At 35.1% G+C, this 17,901-nt stretch overlaps 1 protein-coding gene across 2 annotated transcripts in view; it reads left to right on the top strand.

Moving 5' to 3' along the window:
• LOC128237522 (cytochrome b-245 heavy chain-like) overlaps positions 1-17,901 on the top strand; it is a 161,678-nt gene that overhangs the window by 33,168 nt on the left and 110,609 nt on the right. The window lies entirely within an intron of this gene.

Raw genomic sequence — 17,901 nt, forward strand, 5'->3', positions numbered from 1 at the left:
TCAATGGTAATAAACTTATTTATTACGCCTATAAGTGTAAATCCTTCATGAAGTTAATTAAAACACCATTTTATACATGCACTGAACTGAATAAACACATTCTATCGGCTTCAGATCAAAGAGTCACACAATGTGACGTCACATAACTTACAGTTATACCCACGAGGAACTCGTGGAGAGCATGGACATTGCTATGCAGGATTAATGTATAACTGTACGATTATTGCTTCATATAGTCTATAAGTGTGGTACAAGTTTGAAAGCTTATTGGCAGATCGTTTTACAAACATGCCATGTCGATGTTTTCTTAATCACTTGTTGTTTGTTTAATCCTCAAATAAATATATCACACTTCCTTTTCAACAGGCAATAAATCGTTTAGGATGGGTAGTAACTAATTAAATTGTCACAGTGGTGTATACGGTTAGGTAATCTAGCCAGGCATTGTAAAGATAAAAATCAATAATCTTCGTCTGTGAAACTTGGTAACTATGAAAGTTATGATTGATGTCCTTTGGGTGTCCGAAAACTAGATACGCAAAATGAATTATTTTAGGAAATAATTATGGGTGTCCAAATATTTACACTGTCCGAACTCTTAGGTGAATTACGGTAACTTTAATCGAAAAATATTTTTGTTGAAATTATAAACGTCTTACAATATACCGTATCCCGATCTTCAACTGCCGTTTTAACCGGTATATACTCGATCAATATGACGTGAGTAACATCCCTTTCTACATAAATCTAAACAAACTCTCGGCTTGAAATTGACCTCAGAAAAAAAGTTCAAAAAATTGTTACTGGCTATTATACGCAGGCATTTTTTTGCATCAAAATCTGAGGGGAAAAAGTGCGTCTAATACCCAGTCATTTACGGTAGAGCACGCACACCAGCTCTACAACCTAACATGACACTTGACCCGTCACATGCTAGGCCAATTAACTTCAACAAAAATTCATTCCACTGCAAATGCAAGTTTTCGGATACATTTGTTTTGATTCCATTGACAAGACCTTGAGCATCTGCTTTTTCTGGTTTATGAACCACAATAAAGAATGTCCGAATTTTACCATGCCTTGATGTTCTACAATACCACATCTCTTGCTCTTGAATTCTGGAGTCAGTACTACCATCGCCTATCAAGCAAACAAAGCCACATTTTGAGATTTCATTTGCCACTTCGTTAAATTCTGTATCACCAATAGCATTGACAAAAACTTGGGCAGATTTATGATTCCTGTATGTTTTTCCAATGTCTAACCCTTTAACACAGTCTAAATCACACATCCATAAGAAATCAGTCAATGGGCGGCTGTTGATAACCAATGCATGGCATGTTCTGAACATATGTGAAAGCTTTTTAAATATAGATATATTCAAAGTTTGCAAAGCTTTTGCAGCTGTAGATTCAAATTTAGGCTTAGATTTTCAACTTCAATAGATGCAGCCCTCTTATGGCTATCAGATGCTTCATGCTTTTTGATACTATCAACTTTCAGAGACGAACACCCCGAAACAAAAGAGTTTGTACATCCTTGTGCAATACAGTATTCACACTGCATACCTTTTTCTTGCGAGTTAAGAAGCCATTGTCTGTTTTCCTTCCAGGTGTTTTGGATTTCACGTTTATTTTTTGATTGATCGTATTCATGATTGTAGATTTTTTTATCATTTTCTGTTTGCGGTTGACGTTTATTAGGAGGACTCCCGCCATCTAGGAAATGCCACATTATTTATAAAATGTCACAACAACGGTCAACTAGGGCGCCGCCATTACGATAAATAATAAAACTGAAAAGACCCCTTTCATTGGCTGTTCGGGCCAGAGCATAAGTATTGAGTGATTTCATTGGATATAACAATAGCGCGGAGAGGGGTGAATGTATTGATCATTTGCTCGAAGCGAAAACAAGCGTCTGCCGTTTGTTTTGATCTGTCATTTTTACGACAGGAATAATTGCAAAATGAAAAAGAAAACGTGTTCCCAAAAAAACTTATCTCCCAGCCGGACTACCATCTGAGACAATTAACTCGCCCGATCTGAAAATAACTCGCTTCGGGGGAACAGGCAACTCCATCCCTGCTTCATGATTTGTATACCCACAGCATTTCCTTCATGATTGGTATACACACACGTAACTTTGCATCACCTTTATGATTTGCATCACTTTCATATTGGTTTACACACAGGTAACTGTGCATCACCTTCATGATTGGTATACACACTGGTAACTGTGCATCACCTTCATGGTTGGTATACACACAGGTAACTTGCATCACCTTCATGATTGGTATATACACACAGGTAACTGTGCATCACCTTCGTGATTGGTATACACACTGGTAACTGTGCACCACCTTCATGATTGGTATACACACTGGTAACTTGCATCACCTTCATGATTGGTATACACACAGGTAACTGTGCATCACCTTCGTGATTGGTTTACACACTGGTAACTGTGCATCACCTTCATGATTGGTATACACACTGGTAACTGTGCACCACCTTCATGATTGGTATACACACTGGTAACTTGCATCACCTTCATGATTGGTATACACACAGGTAACTTGCATCACCTTCATGATTGGTATACACACAGGTAACTGTGCATCACCTTCATGATTGGTATACACAGTGGTAACTGTGCATCACCTTCATGATTGGTTTACACACAGGTGACTGTGCATCACCTTCATGATTGGTATATACACTGGTAACTGTGCATCACCTTCATGATTGGTTTACACACTGGTAACTTTGCATCACCTTCATGACTGGTTTACAAACTGGTAACTGTGCATCACCTTCATGATTAGTATGCACACAGGTAACTGTGCATCACCTTCATGATTGGTTTACACACAGGTAACTGTGCATCACCTTCATGATTGGTATACACAAAGGTAACTGTGCATCACCTTCATGATTGGCATACACACAGGTAACTGTGCATCACCTTCATGATTGGTATGCACACTGGTAACTGTGCATCACCTTCATGATTGGTATACACACTGGTAACTGTGCATCACCTTCATGATTGGTATACACACTGGTAACTGTGCATCACCTTCATGATTGGTATACACAGTGGTAACTGTGCATCACCTTCATGATTGGTATACACACAGGTAACTGTGCATCACCTTCATGATTGGTATACACACAGGTAACTGTGCATCACCTTCATGATTGGTTTACACACAGGCAACTGTGCATCACCTTCATGATTGGTTTACACACCAACTGTGCATCACCTTCATGATTGGTATACACACAGGTAACTTGCATCTTCTTCATGATGGTAATTGTTAGATGGATAGAGCACTGAATACAATGATAATATCAACCGGTTTTTACGGCTGTACATCCAGTTCAAAGTTTCTCTTGTTGACGTACCACTGTAAAATGGTTAGTTCTTTCAAGGGTTTAACTTTACAATGATAACAGCAAAATTGTAAGTAGCACTATGTACATAGGAATTACAGCATGGTACAGTGATGTTTAGTTGGGGAAAATGTTAAAATTAATTTAGCTTGCTACTAAGAAAAGATCTTTCAAAAGTATTGCTATGGGGAGATAACTAATTTATCATGTAATTTAAATACTTCTAGATTTTGCTGATATTATCAGAAACAAAAGCGCACAATGGCATGGTTGATCCTATGATTGGGTCAATCTCTACTTAATCATTATAATTCTCAATTTCTTCTTATTTTAAGTTATACAAGAAAGACCATTGATGCAAAGCATCAAAGGGCGCCGTTTAATAGTTTATGCACTTGTTATATGTTGAAAAACAAGGAATGTCAAGGCCAACAAGCATATTATGGTGTATTGAACCGCATCTATGAAATTCTCAAAATGTTTGTAGTTTTCTGCATGACAACATAGGCAAAAGCATTGAAATTGAAGATTTTCAAGTTGAACATTTCATTAGGGGTGGGGTACATTAATGAACACGACAGAATTAGGGTGCTTGTGCACTGTACTTTTTGTCATTGCCACATACCCATATACAAAGTTTTATTTCAATACCATAAGTAGTTTTAAAGTAATGCTCTGGTCAAGAAAAAGCGGCAAAGGGCAATAATTATGTTGTAATTAGCTTAAAAACAGCTATAGTCATTGTGCACTGCACTTCCTCTCGTTGTGCTAAATACCATTGAATGATGTTTAATGAAATTCCAAAAAAGTAGTTTTCTAGTTATGCTCCGGACAGGAAAAGATACAAAAGGAATAACTCTTGCAATACGCTGAAATAGAGTTATTGTTCATGTACACTGCAGTTCTAATCATATAGGAGGAGGGGGCAACGTCACCATGCTGGAATGACAACTTGTAGGGAAGAATAAGTTACCTCATTCATCATGAAGAAGTGATATGAAATAACAATTCAACAATTTGTGTAGTACTTTAATAAACATTATCATTTCGTCCAAAAGTTGCAAACATAAATAGAACATAATTATTGAACTGTAAAGTTGCAAACATAAATAGAACATAATTATTGAACTGTTATATAAAAAGTGAACATTGTTTACTAGATGAAATGCATTTATAACATAACATGCCTTGTTTTTAGCTGTTTAATAATACTAATGTTAACTTCTTCATTTACATAGTAAAGAAGAGTAGAAAATGGATGTTTTAGTTGATATGAACACAAAAACAGCATGTGTTTTATTGGACAATGGCATTTTTTTTCAAATATGATAAAAATAACGCATTCAAACTGAATATGTATCAGACTATGTATGAAGGAAATAATACTGTTTCTATTTTTCACAAAGGTTTTGAAATACAACAATGCACATATAAGCATAAATAGGCCAAATATGCAAAAAAATAATAGTAAACAATGTGTGAAAGTGATACTGAACACTTAAAATAATTTCTTTGTGCATTAAATGAATATATACCAGAAAAGCAATACTAAATCAAGTCCAAATTGTATAATAACATGAAGAACACCCCTTTATGAATATCTTCATAACAAATCAAAGTACATGTAAACAATAATCATTTATATCATTAGTATCAAATGTGTCCAGTTTAAAGTGTGTTTTCATTTGCATTAAATTACATTGTAATGTATACCAGAAAAGCAATTATAAAAATTCTTAAGTGTATAAGAAACTGAAGACAATAAAGAATAACACCCATTTATGAATATCTCCAAAACAAATCAGAGGTCACCTATATATAAAACAATAATCATTGGTATAATTAGTATCAAATGTTTCTAGTTTTGTGTGTCTGTTCATTATCTTTAAATGGGCATCTTTAAAGTGAAACTCTTATTTGAAATCAATACATATAATTGTATATATAACACACATCAAATTGAGTGAAAAAACAATAACTACTTACTAAATAATGCATTTACTGAAATATGGTTAACTGATAACAAGCTTGTCACCCTGTTTATAATAGCAGAATGCATGACAAATATTAAATGATCAATTGGTGATTGCTAAAAGATTTACTGGCGTCTACTATAGTATCACAAGGCAGAAATACCATGTTTTAAGTTCATTCTTATTAGCAAATTGAACTCCTTCATTAGAAACATTGTTGTTGACATCTATCAACCCATTTTGAAAAATGAAAACAATATTAATTATCATCAGTCTTATTGGGGAGTAAGAGTGCATCTTTAAAAATAGTGTGTGTTTTTTTCACTTAAATATGTAACAATTCAATTTGACAAATGAGACAAAAGTTAGGAAATAGAAGTAGTAATTGACACAAATTGACAAAGCTCAATATAACAGGAAATCTATATTATGAAAACATAAATCCTTAAAGGCCATAATTATTTAAACTGAATTAAGGTATAAGTAATACACACTTTTATAAAGCTTTAACGGACAACAGAGTTATTATCATGGTACACTATGGGACTTTTATCTGTTAATTAAAAATATTTTCTCTTTATTTGATTTTTTTCACATTATCAGAGATTATGAAATAAACACAACAGTTTCTGGTAAAATAAACTTCAGTTAACAGAAAAATTACGTTCAACCGAACATATTATTGATACACATGAAAAAAAAATCATTTTGATTGATCTTGTGAGTCTTCGGAACAGAGCAGTATTTCGATGTTTGAAAATATATAGCAGTTTTATAAATTCATAAAAAATAGTTAATAATAAGACAACCTGCTGAAATCTGACATTTAAATATTTTCTATGATGTCTAATGAACAATTCAAAAGACAATTTATGATAGTTTACCGTTCAGTTTTGAAGAAAATATACATAATGTCATTTAACTATACATTTTTATAACTAATAAAATGCTTAAAAATCAACCTTTTTCTTGTAAAAAGCTCAATTGGACTTATTCATAAAATGTAATTATTCAAATAAATGAATTTTACTTATGATACTAACTCAGAATTCAGATTTAAAAACAATGAATGTACTTTTAAATTAAAATATGTAAAGAAACAAGAACACTAAGTAGGCGGTAATGCCCCTCCAAAAATGTCAGAGTGAAAGTTCTCAACTAAATAAATGTCTTTTTAATATTATAACATGTAAACAGTCTCTGCTGGTAATCCATGTCTATTTGTTTTATTTAGTCAATGGTATTGTAACATTTAGAACTTTTCACAAAAATTCTTCACTCTTCAACATTTGAAGTTTGGTTTGTTCCCATGCGTTTGTACTTGTAGTGTCTGCACAGATGAAAATTACTCAATGCTGAGTCAATGCTGATTTAACAGGTCTTTACCCATCTAGAATGTTTAGTGCTGTAAAAGAAAAAAAAGTACTTTCTAACTAATTTGTATAGATAATAATACTGCCATACATATACAAAATAAAATATAAACAGTTTAATATTTCTCAACATTATTTAAAAACAACAACAATAAGCTGAGACATTATATAATATAAAGAAAATTACTAAATTTATCAATAAAATTCATCATCACCACAACCACAACCACTGGATTATTGAAAACAGTGAGTTTATAAAACAACAAACACCAACTCAGATATGTTTTATATGAAATACATCATCTCTATCAGATGTGGATAGACATGGATGTCAAATCTGTCTCAATGATCCAACAAAGTATTTAATGCAGGCTGGAATTCTTCATATAATAGTAATATTCAGTCCTTTTCCTGCCTGAAAGAAATTAGACTTCTGAGTATCAACCAACAGAAACTACAACCGTAAAATACAAATGCACATGTATTAATTATACATTCTGCACTAATATCCGTTTTAGCCAAGAGTAAGGGTTGGTAGGCACAAATGTGTAGATGTTGTGCATATAATTGATAATGATTCACAACAGTATGGCGTTCAACGAGACCTACACCAAGCAAATGAATGTCGCTTGTGTCCAAGCTGTTGTGGCTTCCAGCCCGAAACCATGTACATCTTTTAATAAAGGTTTATTTTGAAAATATGCAGTTTGTAAACAAATAATGGGTATATTTAAGTCTAATATTTTTCTAAGATAAAACAATCAAATAAAAGATTACATACTCGTATCATATACATAAATGATGTACATAAGTACATTTAAAAATATGTAACATGTACATAATGCACCAGTCAATTGTAACCACGGCCCTCCAGGTCTGGGGATATGCCGGGGATATGCCGGGGAAATGGGCTGTGTTTTTAACTTTCAGGTGGCCTCGCAGTGCTGGGTGAATACGGTGGTTTTGTCAGGGAATATGCCTTACCTAGGCTCCGTGGGGTACGGGGCATATGGCGAGGATTTGACCATCAGTTCGTCCCCGCAGGACGAGGATTTTACCCGGGGTTGGCTGGACAGAAAGTCAAAGTCCCAGCTATTCCTCGGACCAGGTGGGGCTTTGGTTACAATTGACTGGTGCATTATAATTAGATGTAAAGTATGTAACATGTATATTTATAGTACATGTAGAAATATTAAAACGCTGTCTTAACGTTTAGCAAATAAAAATGATTCAAGAATTCCAAAGAAATTAAAAAACAAACATTTTTGAACACATAAACTTACCAACTACCGGGTACTCAAGGATACTTACATGAATAGCCAGCCCTTTGATAGGAATATCCCAATTCCATGCTGATTGTTGACATTAGTTTTTTCGACAGAAAATCTTCTCTTACGCGTATAATTCACTTATAATCCATGTTTTACTTTAATGACTCAAATTGTTAGATGTATCGTAATCAACTGTCAGTGTGCACTTTTAGCGTTTACTTATTTTAAACGTATATTCATGACAAAACCGAGTTTCCAACTATTAATCGACGATGTAGAAATTCCATTATTGACCTATGAATAGCGGGAAATACCTTCTGGTTCTAAAAATAGCAACATCCGGATATGTGTAGTGTTCTAAAACTAAAACAACTCGGGGGCAATCGTAATACAATTTTACTAATGTCACCTTCAACACATTAAAAAATAAAGTTAGGTGAACATTTAATCCAATATCGATTAAATTAAAGAAAACAGCTTACCTCATTGTTTATTAGTAAACATAACAAAACAACATAAAACATAATTATTCCCATTCACATAATTACCGGTCCACACATTTTACATTTCATTCGGAACTCCTCCGAATATTTACATTTCCGGCACATGATATTACAGTTAACCCATCGGAAAACGTAAACGAAACGGGAACAGTTATTAAACTTATTTGTCGTTCTTCAAATATAATGTTTTGAAGATAAATTGAAGACAATCTATTCAACCACAAATAGCATAATTTTAACACCTATGCAATCGCCATCCATTTGCATTTTTTAATCATAATAAAATAACAGTAAAACCCAACTGTCTGTGGCGAAGTTTAGTTGAGTTATTGCCCCCTGAGATTTAATTGCCACATTGGGGTTTGGTTTTGAATGTTCTCACAAGAAACAACACAATTTAATTTTTACAGTTTTTAATTTGTTTCAAATTTAATATAGTTTTCTTAAATGATTTTCCTAAATAATACACAATAAATCGTTTAACTGACGTTTTTAATAATCCATTGTCCAAAATGAAAAACTTCTTTTTTGGCACTATAAAACCGTTCCTTATATACCTTTCTATCCCGCCACTCGGGAGAAAAAACGTGCACAATCCGAAAGGATTATATCCGTCGGATATGATCCGGCGGAATACTCGCGAAAGTCGCGACACTCCCGCCGACAATTTAATACATATGTATTAATATTAAGAACTGCATCTGTTTATATGAACATTGACACATCAAATACATATTAACAACATTACAAATAATATAGATATTATATGCTTACTGAGAACATAACAAACAATGACGTTTAAATTCTAAGCTTATACTGTTTCATAATGCTACCCAGCAATACCTAATTTTTAATGTTTCAATGGTTTTAAACACTTTCTGATTGCTACCTGGCAATTTCATTTTCATATTAAATTTCACAATTAAGCATCGAGCACATAATGGTCGGTAGTGACCTCACTTTTCTCAATGACCTGTACACCATTTCTTGTTGAAACAATCTGTCTAAATTCAATAATCCAGACTTTTTCTTTTCTTTTACACTTATTTAAAGGCACTAGTGCACTACACTCTTCGTCATCACTGATCCATACTACCTCTGGCGAATAACACTCTTTCACGGTCTTAGCACTTTCATCATCATTATTAGCTGATCCTGAATTATCCTGGGACACACTTTCAACATCATGAACACTATTCACATCATTTGAAGATACACTGTCGACAACATTACTTCCGGTGTTCGTACCGGAAGAAGACTCACTTTCTGACGACTCACTGGTGTCCATACCGGAAGTGACGGCGCTGGAATCATTATTGGCAACATTACTGTCAGCGTCCTCACCAACAGAAGATTCGTCAGATGAACCATGACTTCCGGATTTTGTACCGGAAGATGAATCACTATCCGACGACTCTCTTTTGTCCATACCGGAAGTCACGGCGCTTGAAGCAACACCACTTCCAGAAGCCTTTACAGTGCTTTGGTTGCTAACGAATAATCCCGTATCAAACGAAGCTACAGCATCTTCAAATTCTGTGGATGTACAATTGTTATTATTGATATCATTTATCAATTCAAAAACAGAATCGTCATCACTGACATCAGAATAATATTTGTTTTGTTTTGTCCCACACCTTGACGCGTTAACACACATGTTTACAGCTTCCGTCTTAGGTATCCCATGTTTTAACACCATATGTTGATACAAATAACTCCTCCTTATGAATTTTGAACTGCACGTCGTGTTTAAACATTCCCAATGATCAGCACCTAGATGCTTCTCTCTAATGTGCCTTCTTAAATTTGATTTATACTTATAAGAGCGATTACAACTGTCACAGAGAAACATTTTGGCTGAAATGACTTTTCAATATTACCATATGCACATTATAATCGAGTTCCTCGTGCACAATTATTGAGTCCGGCGGATCAATTGTAATACAATTACCGTATATACACCCACTGTAACTTTTGATCTGCTAGGCTGGTTATTCAATTTAATATGACTCTTAATTGATTATAGTATGCCTTGCCTACTTTTAAGCGAATATAATCACATTAAATTCAACAGTCAATGTCACTTTACTCTGCGAGTTGCGCTTTGATCTTTTTCTTAGCGCACTCTGCAGCCCTCCTCACCGGGCGATTTGGTTGCACTCTGCAGCCCTCCTCACCGGGCGATTTGGTTGCATATCTAAATCCTTAATATTTTTATTCATAGAACTGTCACTAGTTTGCGTATTTTGATCAGAAACCTCAAGGGGGTATAATAAGTTAAGTGCACGTCCAACAACTCTACCTGATGGCAACTGAAGTTTTGCCGATCGTATATTTCCATCCGAGCTTTTCACTAAAGATTTTACTTTTCCAAATCTCCAACAACCACATGGTAAATCATCCTTGACCAGGACAACATCATTTATGTTTGGAGACTTTTGAGACTGAATGCGTTTGCCTTTTAATTTATATTGAGTTCGCTCCCTAAGACTTAATAAATAATCATGCCGCCAAAGTTTCCAAAATGCGCACAACAGTTTTTGTCCCTTTTTCCAAATATTTAAAAGGTCGTTAGCACTTTTATTTTTGGGACTGTAGTCACTGTCTTCATTGTACTCTATGTTTTGTACAATTTTGTTAATTCCTTTATTGGAGCCAATCTTGTTTTTGCAAACACTAATTCTACCTTTGAATCACCTTTGGTTTCTTGCTGTAGGTAAATCACACAAGAGTATGCCTTCGCAGAGGCATCACAAAAACACACAATGCTGGTTTCAATCACACTATCTTTGGCAATTAATGTCACACATCTTGGAATCTGGAACTCACATATCTTTCTCAAGTTTGCCTTTATATCATCCCACAAACATTTGTCTTCATCGTCGAGCTCACTGTCCCATTTAACTTGCTTTTTCCACAAACTTTGCATAAGCAATTTACCTTGTAGCACAACTGGTGAATAAAGTCCTAGGGGGTCAAACACTGACGCCACTGACTTTAAAACAGTATGTTTTGTGTTTTGTTTCGGTCTGTACACCTTTTTCAAGCACTGTAGATGACTTTAATCCAAAAGTGTCACTGCTTGTATCCCAGATGTGTCCAAGAACCTTTATTAAACCTTCAGTAGCTCGATCGGATTTCCGAATAACAGTGTTCACTTCAACACTATTAGATATCCATTCTCTTATGTTCATTGAGGCTTCATTGAACATTTGCTTTGTACCGCTGTAAAGCTCAATTGCTTCTGTGATGTTTCTTGCTCCTGTTACTAGATTGTCTACGTATATATCACTCTTAATTTTCTCAGACAATTCGCACTCGTACGAGTCCAAATGAGATTCTATGGTAGCACCTAGAAGGAACGGACTCGATATAATTCCGAAAGGGACACCACAGAAGCGATATTCTTCGATCGTATCTTTGTTAACCACAGGTTTGTCACAATCTTTAATCCATAAAAAACGCGTCACATCACGATCACTTGGTTGCAATCATATTTGGAGAAACGCCTTTTCTATGTCGGCGACAACTGCAATGTTGTGAACACGAAACCGTAACAACATTCCGCACAGGTCATGAAGCAAGACAGGACCCCTATAAAGGGACTCGTTCAAACTCTTGTCACAGGATCTAGATGTTGCCGACGCATCGTAGACTACTCTCCATTTCGTGGTTGTTTTCAACGGAGTAATCACTGCGTGGTGTGGTCAGGCTCTCTACTGGTCCCTACTTTTCCTACTTTTCCCTACCTTTTTCTTTTGATCCCTACTTTGCCCTACTTTTTTCTGAAATAGCCCTATTATCCCTACTTTTTCATTTTGAAATGAAATGAAAAAAAAGAAGATATTTAAAATGGTATTTCAGTTGTATTTTCAGTTGCAATTGATGAGTAGGTCAGGTGTGTGTGTGTCTCCTTGTGATGTCCATCCTTGAAAGACTCATGGTGCCTTGGCAGAACATTCAGCAACATTCTGGCTATGAGGTAAATACATGAAACCATACTGATTGTTTAAATAACTACTATTTTATAATTTCCATGTTCCTCTTGTAAATGAATGCATGCTTCAGTCTAGTTTGACACTGCCAAGTGCTTATTAATGTCTAAATTTGGTTTATAAATATTCCCAATGATGCATTTGCTGAGGGATTCCACAGTTGCCATGCTGTACTGATTCAAAAGAACATATTTTTTTATTGGGTTCATTTGTGTTTGTGTTATTTTCCCCATGTCTATTAGACCATATATGTACATGTTACTTGAATTTTTAAAACAAAGTCATCAATCAAAAAATTTACAAGGTTTAAATAAAACATTGAAATGTCATTAAAGCATTGGCAGCTGTGGGTATCAAACACTGCATTGACCAATTGCTCTTGTGTCTGAGTAGAGCTGCAGCAGTGTGACTTATCAATTTAGATTCCAAGCTTTTAATTGTCACTTAACAAAAATCTAACATGTGCAAATACCTTGGTATTGCTTCATCACTATCCATCAGATGGTTGTGCATTTTGTCAACATGATATAATGTTAAGCTTAATCATGAAAATGACAGGTCTTAAAAATTCAAATCATTTCATTGTCATGTTGACAATGATGCACAACAATCTGGTAGCAAGCTTGGGTTAGGCTTGTTTCTCAGCTAGATTGTATTTACAGGTGTAACTATGCATATTTGTCAAAACTAACCAGAAATAATGCCGCACGGAAAGACAAAATTTAACCATTCTTGGCTTGGGAAGACAGACTGTAATGGCCATCTGCGAAGAACATGGTGTGCAAAAGACTCTTCCTTAGACTTTGCTGGCTACTGCTTTTTGTGTAAGAAAACAATTCAATGTGGAGAGTTGATCACTTCTGGAACGATGTCCTCGGCAGAAAGTCTGCAAGTGGAAACCCCAAATTTCCAACTTTGCAGAAATTGGTGCTGTCATGTTTATGTCTTACCCATGGAAATGCAGACGTTGAACGAAGTTTGTCTGTGAATAAGAAGATTCTAACATCTGAACGAACTCTTCTTTCTGAGAAAGCCCTCAATGCCTTGAGACTTACCAGAGATGCTGTGGCACAGTATGGTGGAAACGTAACTGCTGTACCCATAACCAAGACAATGATGAAGTATGTTGCTGAATCTCATAAAAAGTATCTGAAAAGACTGGATGAAGAAAAACAGGAGACAGACTTGCTTAAAAAGGCTCAGCTTGAGCAGAAGAGGCAGAAGGAAATGGAAATGAATGCAATCAAAAAGAATGAGGACAGAAAAAGAAAAATCTCAGAAAAAGAGAAAGAAGTGAAGAAAAATGAAGCAGACCTTCAAGAAGATATGCACAAAGCAAATAGTCTTTTCAAGGAAACAAATGACAGATTGGCAAGTGCCATCAAGAAAAAAGACTTCAAAGAAATAGACATTGCCCATGCATTGCTTGATGTGGCAAGGTGTAAAATTGAGAAAGCCACTGGTGCATTGGAGGCTTGTAGAAGTCAAAGAAATGACATTGAATGTAAAAAGAGTAAATTGATTGCAAGCTACTCACAGAAAGAAAAGGGACACAACTCAAGCAAATAAATCACAAATTGTATGTATATGTACATGTAACATTTAACATTAAAGTGACACTCTTATTCAAAATCAATACATAAACATGTTTAACAAACATAAATGTTGACTGAAAACCCTTAAAGTACTTACTGAATAATGCATTTATGGAAAGTACTAACTACTGATAACAAGATTGTAACCATGTATTTAATAGCAGAAAATGCAAAAATATTAAATGATTGGTGAATGCTAAAATATTTACTGTGGTCTTCTATAGACGAATAAGGAAGAAATACTGTGTTTAATGCTCATTTCTTTCAAATTTAACTCGATATTCTTAATAAGAACCAATTTTTTTGACATGTATTCATCCTATTTGCAATATTAAAACAATATTATTAATTGTGATAAATCTTGTTTGGGAGTAAGAGTGCATCTTTAACATTTGGCAGTGTACTGAAGCATGCATACATGTAACCTACTTGTACCTCTTGTTGTAGTTAGATTTTCCTTTAAATACTACACTGTGGCATGTTTGACATAACCTTTGCCCTTGCAATATATTATAATTTTATGCAACATATTAACATGAATATACATAAGTTTAACCTACATGTACATGTAGCTCATACATTAACATGCAGTCCTGTTCATATAGCTTTTAGTGTACATCCTGGTGTTGGTATTCACAGCTTGTTTGCATTTACCTTGACTATGTAATAGACTAGGATCTAGTAGCTCTCGCCTTACTAATGTGAATGTTCTTAAAACTATGTGCTAGATATACTCATTGTATGTTTGTTTTGCTGATTATATTTGTCCTTATCATTGTAAATAACATTTTGTATTGGTGCACTTGTATTTAAAGAGAAATAAAAAACAATTTCAGGTGCCTGTCTTTCAAGCATGGACTGAACTGAAGATACACACCGCCTGATGTGGTCTTGGTGATGGTAAGTCTTAACTAAAACGGTAAGAAATTCCTACTTTATCCCTACTTTTTAACATCAGAAATCCCTACTTTGCCCTACTTTTTGGTAAAAAAATGCCCTTGTTTTTCCCTAGTTTTTTTGGTAGAGGCAGTAGAAAGCCTGTGTGGTAAGTAATGTATCATTTTACCAGTCCTTGCGTTGATCTTTTCGATGATACCTTTGGTCAGTTGGTCCTGTATCACACTGTCGTACTTTATCATTAACTCCGGTTTATCTTTCATTCGAGCAATTGTCGAACGCAGTCGTCCCATAGCTAGTTGGCGATTTACAGGTAGATCTTGTGATTCGTCCTTCCAGGGCCATTTAACTTGATAACGTCCATCAGAGAATTGAAGCGTATTTTTGAATGCTGACATTGCTTTTTCGTCACTAGAAAGCGTTGGACAATCATTGATTCCGATGGATTCGATTTTCCAGAAATCTTCTAAATCTGGCACTTTCGGTAAACAATCATCGGTGGAAACGAATGCGGTGATTTCATTAAACTTTGTACCATACGTCATTATTAACATGTTGACGTCATTTCTGTCATGGACACCTTCCTGTGTACGTCCGGTAAGTATCCAACCAAATTTGGAACTAAGTAAATATAATCCTGATTGAACTTCAAGTTTTTGACTAAGCACAATGTCCAAGTTAAGTAATCATTACCGATGAGTAGATCAATTTGGCACAATTCACTATCTTCGGCAATGTCATCTGCCAAATCCACTGATTTCAACAAATGATTGGCATTTTCGGATAGCCCTTTCATGGGTTGCCTTTGAATATTTCCACTGATCACAGGCACAATATTCACCGTCATATAATCACCCTTTTTTAAGTTCAATTGTAGATATCTTTGTTTTCACAACTTTGGATTTATCACTACCAAATGTCATAACATTGATTTCCTCTTTTCCTTCTTGTTTTAGGTTTAATTTTTGAGCTAAAGCCTCCGAAACATATGACCTCTGAGAACCAGAGTCTAAGAGCATTCTCACGACTCTGTGTCTGTCACTTTTTGCACCTTTAACTTCCGTTTTCGCCGTTTGCATTAGTACCATTTCTCCTGAAGAGACAAGAACGTTTTCCTCTGGAATATCACTTTTTTGTGTCATTGGCAACTCTTCCGTGAAATGAACACTAGATTCAGAACTCTTGAAGCGCTTTGGACATAGACTTCTATGGTGGCTGTTTCTCTCCCCACAATAGACACACACTTTGTTCTTCTTACACTCTGCAGTTTTATGTCCAACCTTTAAGCATCTAAAACAACTCTCCTTAAGCACTTGTTTACGCGCACTGAGTGTCCGGTACTGTAGACACTCGTCACTCCAGTGATGTTTTGTGCAGTATCTACACATTTCCGAGTAATCTTTACTTGGTTTTGATTGCTGCGGCGTTAGTTTCTTTGTATTTGCAACCAAAGCCTCAGCCGAACTTATTGCTTTATAACCATAGTTTGATTTATTTGGTATTCGATCACTCTCCGAACCACGATACAGCAATTTATTTTGTGGTATCTTTGGTTTTGAATCAAACTGCCGTTTGTCTGACTTTTCTCGTGCAGCTATATATTCCTTCAGTCTATTCCTTAATGTAGTTATTGTCCATTTTCTTTCAGCACCATTTAACATTTCTAATTGAAGAAGCACATCTTCAGGAAGTTTTGCTCGTATCATCGATATGAATACGTCCTGATTTATATTCTGTTCTAGAACCTCAAGGCTCCTTAGATGACGCTCAACATTATCCAAGAAATTCCTTAAACTGGGAACATTGTTATTTGCACTGTGTAAATTTATCAATTTATTGTAATGTAAGTCAATCACTTGTTGAGTCTTACCGAATCTCTCTTTCAGTACTTCAATCGCTACCTCATAGTTCTCGTTTGATAATGCTAATCCGGCTATAGCACCTCGCGCTTCACCATAGAGCTTACTTTGGAGATAATTAAATTTATCCACTTTTGATAATTGATCATTCTTATGCACTGCACATTCGTACGAATCCCAAAATTCTATCCAACGTAATCTATCACCACCGAAGGAAATCATCTCAAATTTTGGGAGTCTAACTGAAGTTGACGCTTTCTTTTGGGACTCTTTTTGTTCTTTTTTTTGTAGTTCAAGAAACTCTTGTTGTTGTTTAACTTGAGCATGAGCAATATTTTGAAGTTCATGCTGTAACTGTACAAACGGACTTAATTCATCCTTTTCTTTCTTAATATCCACATCCTGTTCTTTCTTAGAAATGAGTTTAGCCTTATACTCTTTCAAATCGAGTAAAGCCGATATGGCTTCATCACACAGGCTACAGTCCTCATCAATAATTGCACTGAATAACTCTGTTTCACTATCATCAAGAGCACTTGCTAATTTTCCAGATTGAATTTCTAACTTTTCTGAATAGGTTTTTAGTTTCTCTAAACACTTACTTGTCTTCGAAAGCACATCATCTATGTTACTTGTATCTAAGTAACACTTTATTAACAAAACACTTTTGTCAATTTCGGTCTCTAAGGTATTTCTGTACCTCGTTCTAACTCCCTTTAAATACGAAATCCTAGCCATTTTGTTTAATTTATTTCCTTATTGCTTTATTCCTGATTCACTGACAAACTTATTAATGTCTAATTCGCTTAGCACTGAAAATTCCAGCTGCATAACTTCATCACTACACAATTTTAATCCATCTTATTTGCACTCAAATTACATTTTATTACTTATTATTCCACCTGCACACTTATTCATTATGTCCGGTTAATAGTCCCGGATTCCGGCACCATCAATGTGGCGAAGTTTAGTTGAGTTATTGCCCCCTGAGATTTAATTGCCACATTGGGGTTTGGTTTTGAATGTTCTCACAAGAA

This window comes from Mya arenaria, chromosome 6 (genome assembly GCF_026914265.1).
Source record: "Mya arenaria isolate MELC-2E11 chromosome 6, ASM2691426v1".
NCBI lineage: Eukaryota > Metazoa > Mollusca > Bivalvia > Myida > Myidae > Mya > Mya arenaria.